This window comes from Barbus barbus (genome assembly GCF_936440315.1).
Source record: "Barbus barbus genome assembly, chromosome: 8".
Taxonomy (NCBI): domain Eukaryota; kingdom Metazoa; phylum Chordata; class Actinopteri; order Cypriniformes; family Cyprinidae; genus Barbus; species Barbus barbus.
In genome coordinates, this window is record NC_136736.1 from 17269667 (window position 1) to 17280604 (window position 10938).

Below are 10938 nucleotides of genomic sequence, written 5' to 3' on the forward strand. Positions count from 1 at the left end.
TATTATTCTACTTAAGATCGCGTTGGAGTGGTTAAGGCTCACTTTACATCATTTGCCATAGCCCTTTGCACAGCCGGTTTGAAAAACTTGCTTTTTTCAGCCTTAGAAAGCTGAAAGAGCAGAGGTATTTCCTGCAGACATAGATGCCATAAGTTAGCCCTTATCAGTGCATGAAATACCTCTGCTTTTGATTAACGCTGTTGATACAGTAAGCGTTAATCATTCAACGCGATCTTAAGTTGAATCACATAAACATAAAATAATAGCCTATATAATGTCTACATTCACTACTGAACTCAGATGAAAGTTAAACTGAAACTCGGTAACAACTCAAATAAGATATGGCTTAATAATAATAAATCTCTGTAGATTTAATATACAGTGATTTGCATTAAACTGTTCGCCCTCACACTACAAGTAAAACAAAATCATATATGGAAATATTATCTGTGGCAGCTCTTTGATCCCAGGACACTTGTTTGTAAGGATTAAGTTTCATTCATTCATTTATTTGATCGTTTATCATTGTTCGGCATCTCTAATAATAAGGAATCTTCAACTTGGTTCATTATTTATTTGCACAGCATCCACAATAAACATCGATTCAAAGCAGCTTACAGTAAGTTCTGTTACCTCTATAATGGCTTAATTCTTTACACTGAGCAGATTTACTGGGCAATATTGTGATATATAACAATGCTAAACGATCCACTGTTTAAGATCTAGCTATGTATTATCCCCTTTAAAAAATAGGCATGGTTTTGCTGCTCTAATCAAAGTTTTTTTTAGCAGTTAGCCTGTATCAGTACCACTGTAGTGAAGGAGACTGAATAATGAATATATGCAGCCTCTCAGACAAACCACAGAGCGATTTTTTTATTTAAAGAGATTTACTTAGTCCGTTTTATTCTAAGAGTATGTAAGATGGTTTTCAATAAATATTAATAGTAAACGGTCGGCTTTTTCCTGTGGTGATTTGCACGTGTTTACACTGAATCTGACGCGGTGTGACATAGTTTGCCAAGCTCTATTGTGGCAGAGATCTTACCCCATAGGAGGGGGCGTTGAAGTGAAGTGGAAGCGCGTGACGCGCGTCTGAATCATCTCTAGTTTGATGTGGTCGTAAAGACATTCTGCGACTGAATAAATGCACTTATTGTCAAGAAAAAAGAGACAGAAGTAGCTATGAGTGGGGTGGCCAACCCTAGCCCCGCCCCTGCGTTAACAGCGTTAAATAATTTTTATGCATTAAACTGAAAAAAATAATCGCCTGCGTTTACGTGGTAATTTTGACAGAACTACAGAATATAATTTTATGTTTCACAGGAGAAACAAAATCATATAGGTTTGGAACAACATGATGGTGAGTAATCGATGACAAATTTTAAAGGACAGATGAACTCGATGTGAGAAGAAAACTCAATCTTACAGCCCTGAATTTCAGCGGAGACCATGTCAACTAGATGAGCCCAATAGACAGATCCCCTCTGAAGACCTCATCACCTAGACAGCCATCGGGACAAGGCCGTGGGAACCAGATGAGTCCTCTGCACTATCTCTGACTTTGTTGCAACCTAGAATTGAACTGTTGGTTTCGTCTGGCCAGGGGAAAACGGCACACTATTTCGGCACACTATTTCCCTGTTTAATACTGTAAAGCTGCATTGTAATCTGCATTGTAAATAGTGCTATATATAAATATATAAATATATGATATAAATAATGGTGAAAAAAAGAAACATACCAACACTGATAATGGTTAAAATACAAGATAAAACAAGATAAATATGCCAGAATAAAGCATTTCACACAATATAATCTTAGCACTAAATAATTTTCAGATGGTAGAGATAGAACAGTGTTCATTCTGAAGTTCCATCTTGCGTACTAATCTAGCTACTATAGGCTTGCCATTGTACACTATATTGTTGGATCTCTTGACAAATTATTCCTTTGGATAAAAGCATTTGCTAAATTACTAAATCTAAATATGCACTTATTATAGATGATTTTGCAATTGTTAAAAGGGTCCTGATGCATTTCAACAAGACTTCAGTATGACTTGTTTTAGGATGTTGAAATACAAGCAGGCTAGGTGATAACTAGCCCCAACAGACACTGTAGAACTTTGTGAATGATGGGTGTTCTGCCGAAAAGTGTGGAGTTTCTAAGAATGCAGTTTGCCTAAGCATGTTTGTTTATCGAATGTTTTGGCATATGCATTGTGATTTTAGCAACTGATAGTGTCTAGAAAATAAATAAATTCTGTAAATAAATTCTGTCATCATTTACTTCCTTAAGTAGAGTCTGATGAGACCAAAAGTTGCATCATGCCACCTAGAGCCATAAACTGCCCAACTGTATAGGGAAAAACAAAGTAACATCAAAGGAATGGACCAAACAGAAATTCCTGGAGGCCCTGACAGATTCAGACCACTTTCTTAGTCAGCAAGTATAGCCCCCACCCAACAATGTGGCCTCACTCGTCATCCAGAGTCAGAAGAATAATTTCAAAGCTCACCTTTCTTTGTTTTACTTTGGAAAAATACAATTTAACTTTCACCTTCTTTTTGGAGCTTCAAAGTTCTGGACCCTGTTGACTTTCACTGTATGCTCAGCTGAAACATTCTTTAAAATATCTTCTTTTGTGCTCCACAGAGGAAAAGCTATTGAAACTGTCAAGTATCCAATTGTTGTTAGGCTGCAGCTGCTGTACAAAGGTGCCCCATGTGTCTGACTTGTCTACCAAAAAAACCAGTTCACCAGACCAATCTGTGCATCAGTCGCTCTCAGAGGGTGGGAATGGGGGAGGGATGGGGGAGAAAAATATAAAATATTATTCCCTCATGACAATGAGTATCTGATGGATTAAAGTTTTTGAAAATCAAAACTGACCAATGCCTGCCTACATGAGTTTGCCAGTAGCATCACTTTTGATTTGTTGGCATTTTTCAAATCTTGCCAGTGAGCAAGCCAGGCCTGGACCATTTGTCATTAATGAGTAATGACTATGTTACACATGCTGTTTGATTTAACGGAATGTGTATGCATGTGTGTGAGAGAGTGTGTATGATGTTTAAGAGAATGAGTAGGGTTCCTAAAAGACAGTGTGTGTGTGTGTGTGTGTGTGTGTGTGTTGGAGGGCCTTGGAAGTTATTGAGGTTGTGAGGAACATCGTCTAAGCCGTCTACTCAGCCCTGTGCAGACAAAAGAGAGGGCTGTCACCAAGAGAGGACTGGGGGGGGGGCCTGCCAGCAGGGAACAGATGTCTACTGAGGCCACTGGGGAACAAAAACTGGTATTCTCCTTTTCCAGCACCCAAAAGAGTCAGCCACTGCATTTTCTTAACTGTCTGGGGTCACGTGACACAAATGGAAAGCTTGTCTTAATTCTGAATTGCAAACACCCTCCTTCTGGGATTCTTGATGACCACTTCAAATTCACACATAAAAAACACTTTCTGAAATGGCTTCCGCTATCCTTCAGCCCCACATAACCTGAAGCACATCATGCATCAACCAACCCAGTAATTAAAAAAGGGACGGTAAAGGGAGAGGGCCTCTAGTTCCTTTGCAAAACTCTAAAGAGTGGCAAAGCAAGCCAAAACTCCATTCTCTAAAATACCTCTGCATTGATGTCCTTCTAATTTTCCTTTTCAAATAAAGTGGAAATCAGCATGAATATGCAGCAGAATCTCTATGACAGCTGTTCTTAAGATATTCTGACACCTGTTTTTACAAGAGCCTCCGTATCCCACAAACCAAGCAAAGGCAAGTGACTTTAAGTAACAGTTACTACTAACAACTAGTGAGCAAAAAACATGAAATTAAATATTCATTCAACATGGAGGAAATATGTGCATTCAATAAATGTTACATAAGAAAAATAAACGATATGTTACATGTACACAATGCACTAAAAAGGATATAAAAAAAACTTACCATAAGTCCAGAAATATCCAACCCAAAAGTTCTCACGGTTAATTAAAATACCTCTTCTCAGTTCAGCACTGGCTAACTGCCATGCACAAAATATATATATTTCCTTGTTGCACTCCAACTCAAAACCAAGAAGCAGAAACCAAGTAGGGATGCACAAATCCAGTCAAGCAGATGAAGGGCCCCAAAACCACCCAAAAAGTTTGAAGAAGTGACACTCTGTGCCGTAGATTGTGTTCCGTCAGAAGACAATGAGAGCTTGAGCAGATGGAGCTACAATGTCTACCATTCCCCGATAGGCCAGTCGCTGTGCGTGGACCAATGAGAGCGCAAAGTGCTGAGAATTGAGTGTAAATACTGACACACACTCTCTCACTCGCTTTCTCTGATGCACACACACAGTTGATATTGTAAGGGAGTGTGGGGATAAGCTAGTGGCTGTCCAAAAGGTCTTCCCCCACACGGTTCATGAATAAACGAGGGGTGCGTGGTCAACAATGGAGCCACACAAAAGAGGCCTTAGCAGGCAGCTGCAGCACGAGGCCTTAGTCATTAGGGAGCAGGCTGGCAGTGGAAAACACCTGGCTCGCTTAGGGACTACAGCAGCTCTCGCTTCTTTGTTTATTTGACTGGGGGGATGGGGGTCTGGTTCAGATACAAACAATGGGCTGAATTATGTTAAAAGCATTGCGTGTGTCTTTAAAAAAAGGGCTGGATGGGAGGATGAGGGTGCTAGTGTGTGAGAGAGAGGGCAAATGGTTAGATGGGTAGTTGTGTGTCAGAGGGAGGCCAGATCCAGAAATCAACACACAATAACTTTGTAGAAAAAAAAGACGTCTTCATTGTTGTGCCACACTTCCACAAAATGGCTTTTTAGAGAGGAAAGATAAAACAATAGGCCAAGCTTTTAGATCTAGGTTGTTACCATTTTAGGTTATAAAAGTCTTGAAAAAAGGAGGGAAGGAAAGCATGTGATTCCATAAAATCAGTGCATAGCAACAATATCAAGTATCTTTGTCTGACTCCAAACCTTTATCAATGCATACTTAACCAAACTCTATCTTAAAGCAAGAGAAGTCAAACTGGCTTTTAGGCCGAATTAACAGCTCTTCAAATATAGATCCTAGGATCAATGTTTTAGCATAAGCCTAACCATTCACAAGCATAAAAACAGCTAAGACAGACTAAAAACTCAGTTACTGTCTAAAACAATGGACATGACTGTGGGGTAAAACGCCACGTACAACATTAGCATTCTCTTATATGCACTGGAGGTTTTTTGTTGTTACTGTTACTAGGCTACACTAATAAAGAAACAGAATTTTTTTTTTTTATGCAAGCTTAGATTACGTGATGCTTTTACTAAAGTAAAAACTAAAAGTTAATTTTTCTGACTGGGGCTCAAATTAAAATTTCCGAAATCATCAAATACATGTACATTTTCTATTTAGCAAATTAATTTTACAGTGTTGCATGAGAATTTCATTAGCAGAATGACAACTTCTGTCAACCTCAGTGCAAAAGAAGAGAGACAAAATAAATTATTAAATTAATATTTGAAGAGATTTAATTTGTTGATTGACATCAACTGTACACAATACAAAAAAAAAAAATAATAATATTTGAACTTATTTTAAACAATTAACTTAATTCACAATTCACATTAAACTTAATGTTACCTCGAATTAGTTTTTCTTTCTAAGCAAAACTGCTCAAACAGTTCACTTACATGAGCAAAAACATCCTTAATACAGTACAAGACCTGTACAGTGTACACACAAACGTGGTTATCATGCAGTAGCAGCTTGTTTTTAGGTTTTTTGTCATTTTAAGGTTCTGTGTCTAATTATTAGACCTTTGATGTAACTTAGTACATGATATATAATATAAATAATAAAATATATAATATAAAACAAATTGATGAAATTAAACTGAGAGGGTTTGTTACTGTTACAGAACGGAGGACACAAAACGGTTAGCAGGTTCAGGTGAGTTTATTGAATGACTGAATGGCTGAGAGGTAAGCAGTGGTGATGAACCCGGGGTTGATATCCAGGAATTGACAGCGGTTCTCTTGATCTGTTACTTGCAGGTTCTCACGGGGAATCCTGGAGTGAACGTTGGCCACACACCCACACCGCAGCCGTTGAGACAGGAACACGGAGATCTTGGAGCAGACTTGGAACAGGATCCTGGGAACAGGTAATATTCACAATGACAGGTAAGTAGTATCACAGCAATAGTGCAAAGGCTTGTGAGCGCTCTGGAAGTCCTCTTCTCATGAACGAGATCGGACATCTAGTGCTGGGTGGTGTGTGGCTTTATGCTAGGCGGTAATGAGGGACGTGATGCGGGACAGGTGAGTGTGATTAGAACTCAGGTGAATGTGATCGTTGTGATTGGGAGGTGGCAGAGCCTGGCATGTCTGTAACATTACCCCCCTCTCCACGGCCCGCTCCCGAGGGCCGAGGACCCCGACGCCGTGGCGTTCTGCCTCTACCTCTGGGTGCGGGGCGATCAGGATGGTTGAAGTGGAACTCCTCAAGGAGGATCGGGTCCAGTACATCATCTCGGGTTACCCACGATCTCTCCTCTGGGCCGTATCCCTCCCAGTCGATGAGGTATTCTAGATGACCGCCTCGGCGTCGGGAGTCCAATATCTCCTTGATCTGGTAGATGGTTCCTTCCTCTAGGATCAATGGGAGAGGGGGCTCTGCCGGAGGGCCAGGCTCTGTGGAGAGAGGAACAGAGGGGTGATAAGGCTTCAATAATGAGACGTGAAAGGTAGGGTGGATCTTGTACCGGGGAGGGAGCTGAAGTTGATAGGTGACAGGGTTAAGTTGTTTGACAATGGGGAAGGGACCAACAAATCTGGGACTTAGTTTCTTGCAGGGTAGGCGCATCCTGATGTCCCTCGTAGATAGCCAGACCTTCTGACCCGGATGGTAAACGGGGGCTTCTGATCTACGAAGGTCCGCGGTCATTCTGCGCCTACGCACTGCCCGCTGAAGGTGGTGGTGAGCGGCGTCCCAGACCCTCTCGCTCTCCCGGAACCAGAAATCCACAGAAGGCACATCCGAGGGGTCACCTGACCAGGGGAACATTGGTGGCTGATAACCGAGTATGCACTGAAATGGGGTTAAACCAGTGGTAGGCTGGCGAAGGGAGTTCTGGGCATACTCGGCCCAGCCAATGAACTGGTTCCAGGAGTTCTGGTGGCCATGGCAGAAGGTTCGGAGGAAACGGGCCACCTCCTGGATCTTCCGTTCCGTTTGCCCGTTAGTTTGGGGATGGTAGCCCGATGAGAGACTGACGGCCACACCTAGGAGTTTGAAAAAGGATCTCCACACTCGAGAAATAAACTGGGGTCCACGATCTGAGACAATGTCTTCCGGGATCCCAAAGTAACGGAAGACGTGGTTGAACAATAATTCTGCTGTAGTTAAGGCGGTGGGCAGATTTCTGAGCGGGAGTAGCCGGCAGGCCTTGGAGAATCTGTCGACAACGACTAGAATACAGGTGTTGCCGTCGGATGGAGGCAGATCCGTGACGAAGTCTACTCCTAGGTGTGACCAGGGGCGATTCGGAACGGGTAAAGGGAGGAGCTTGCCTGCTGGCAGTCGGCGAGGGTTCTTAGCCATGGCACAATCTGCACAACCTTGAACGAACCTCCGAATATCCCTGGCCATGTTGGGCCACCAGAAGCGGTCTCGAAGCAGCGAGAGGGTGTTGTTGGCCCCTGGGTGGCCAGTGCCCAGAGATGTGTGAGCAGAGTGAATTAGCTGGGTGCGTTGGGACCTGGGGATGTATTGTAGCTCTGGGGGACAGCCCGGCGGCGGATTCGTGGGAACATTGGTGGAGGGAGCTGAGTCGGTATCCCATTGGATGGGGCAAACGAACATCTGCTTAGGGAGCACGGGTTCAGGGTTTTCAAGGCTATCCTCCTGGGTGTCAAATTGGCGTGAAAGGGCGTCAGCCTTTACGTTCTTGGATCCAGGGCGGTATGAGATGGAGAAGTTGAACCGCGTGAAGAAGAGTGCCCACCGGGCCTGACGGGGGTTTAGTCGTTTTGCTTCCCTGAGATATTGAAGGTTTTTGTGGTCGGTATAGACGGTGAATGGATGTTGGGCACCCTTCAACCAATGTCTCCACTCCTCTAGGGCTAGCTTGATGGCCAGAAGCTCCCTGTTGCCGATGTCATAGTTGCGCTCCGCCGGGCTGAGCTTACGGGAGAAGAAGGCACATGGATGGAGTCTAGATGGTGTCCCCTGCCGTTGGGATAGGACGGCGCCCACTCCTGACGTAGAGGCATCGACTTCTACAACGAACGGTTCCCTGGGGTCTGGGTGAATCAGGACTGGGGCCTTGGTGAATGCATCCTTTAATTCTCGGAAGGCTTGGGTGGCTGCTGGGGTCCAGATAAGGGCTTTAGGCTTTCCTTGGAGCAGGTTGGTGAGAGGGCTGGAGATGGTGCTGTAGTTCTGAATGAACCGGCGGTAGAAGTTTGCAAACCCCAGGAAACGTTGGAGTCCCTTGATGGTATCAGGAGTGGGCCAATCCCAAATCGCCCTCACCTTCCCCTCGTCCATCTGGATACCACTGTTGCTGATGTTGTAGCCCAGAAACTGCACTGAGGGAAGATGAAAGGAGCATTTTTCTGCCTTGAGGAACAGATTATACTCCCTCAGGCGTTGGAGGACCTCCGCAACGTGGCGACGATGTTCGGCCATACTCCGGGAGTAGATAAGGATGTCGTCGATATACACCAATACAAACTTGTGGAGAAACTCCCGGAGCACCTCGTGCATAAAGTCCTGGAATACGGAGGGGGCGTTAGCTAGTCCATATGGCATGACGAGGTACTCATAGTGGCCAGTGGGTGTCACAAACGCGGTCTTCCATTCGTCCCCCTCATGTATTCGGATCAGGTTGTAGGCGCTGCGGAGGTCCAGCTTGGTAAAGACAGTGGCACCTCGGAGATGTTCTAAAGCCGCAGGAACGAGGGGAAGTGGGTACCGGAACTTAACGGTAATTTGGTTAAGGGCTCGATAGTCAATGCAGGGCCGTAGCCCGCCGTCCTTCTTGGCTACGAAGAAGAAGCTCGATGAGGCAGGGGACGTGGAAGGGCGAATATAGCCTTGCTTGAGAGCCTCTTCAATGTACTCCTCCATGGCCTTCTGCTCAGGAATTGAAAGGGGATAGATGCGGCCGCGGGGCACTGACTCACCCGGATGGAGGTCTATGGCGCAATTGTGAGGCTTTCTTGGGGCAAAAGACATCGTGGAAACTGCGGTAACAGGCAGGTATGTCTACCGATTGCCTTTCAGGGGGACTTTCAATAGATGTGGAATTCACTGCTAATCGGCCTGGTAGTGCAGAGGTTGGTCTGGGGACTTCCGGGAAGCATTGATCAAAGCAGGGAGTTCCCCATTTGAGTACCTCCCCACTTTGCCAGGAGATGGTGGGTTCATGCTGGAGGAACCATGGCCTGCCTAGAATGATGTCTACGGTGGAGCCCTCTAGGACTAATAGGCGGATGTGTTCCGTATGCAAGGCTCCCACTTGCAGTCGTATGGGCACGGACCTTCGGTTGACATACCTGCGGCTTACGGGTGTTCCAGTGACCGATTGGATCTGGTAACTCTGCGGTGTGGCGATGTGGAGCTGGCGGCAGAGGTTGCCCGAGATGAAGTTTCCTGCGGACCCAGTGTCGAGTAAGGCAGTGGCTGGAAGAGAGCATTTAGGGCCGGTGAGGAGAACCTTTATAGTCAGGGGTTTGGCGTTTAAAATGTCTGAAGAGATCGCACTCACCCCCAGACGAGGTGGTCTTGTGGGACAGGTGGAGCGAAGATGTCCCCTTTCTCCGCAGTACAAACAAAGGCCCTGGGCGAATCGGCGGGAACGTTCTTGGGCAGAGAGGCGGTAAGTATCGACCTGCATGGGTTCGTGGGTTACCTCCAGAGGGCGCTGTTCGGCCAGGCGAAAGGGAAACGAGCTGTGGCGGCAAGAGTCGGAGGATAATTCAGCCAGACAAGCGGTCATTCGAGAGGCACAGCGGATGGAATGTTGGATGAGACTCTCCAAGCCGAGAGAGTCATCGAAAGCAGCCAATTGCAGGCGAAGATGGGGTTCCAAACCTTGTCGATAGGCGGCGAGGAGAGCACACTCGTTCCATCCACTGGCTGCCGCGAGAGTTCTGAACTGCAGGGCATACTCCTTGATGGGTAATGAGCTCTGGCGTAAGCTATAGAGCTGATCGCTGATCGAGGAGTCATAGACGGGCTTCCCAAAGACCTCCCGGAAATGTTGTATGAACGCCTGGGATGACTGAGTGACGTTACCGCCTTGTGCCCAGATGGTCTCCGCCCAACGAAGCGCCTGACCTCGGAGATGGGTGATAATGAAGGCGATCTTGGACTTCTCGGTAGGGTACAGGTGAGGCTGAAGTTCAAACGAAAGGGAACATTGCAAAAGGAACCCATTGCACTCCTCCGCCGAGCCTGAGTAGGGCGCTGGTTCGGCCATGGGGGTGGCAACCGTCGACGGAGCGCTGATGCCGGAAGTGATCGCTGGAGCAGATGATGCGGCGGAGGTGAGGGTTTGTTTTAATAACTCCACCAATTCCTGGAAGGGGTCTGAAGAACTCATGGTGGAGAAGTCTGTTATGGTCCGATCTTCTGTTACAGAACGGAGGACACAAAACGGTTAGCAGGTTCAGGTGAGTTTATTGAATGACTGAATGGCTGAGAGGTAAGCAGTGGTGATGAACCCGGGGTTGATATCCAGGAATTGACAGCGGTTCTCTTGATCTGTTACTTGCAGGTTCTCACGGGGAATCCTGGAGTGAACGTTGGCCACACACCCACACCGCAGCCGTTGAGACAGGAACACGGAGATCTTGGAGCAGACTTGGAACAGGATCCTGGGAACAGGTAATATTCACAATGACAGGTAAGTAGTATCACAGCAATAGTGCAAAGGCTTGTGAGCGCTCTGGAAG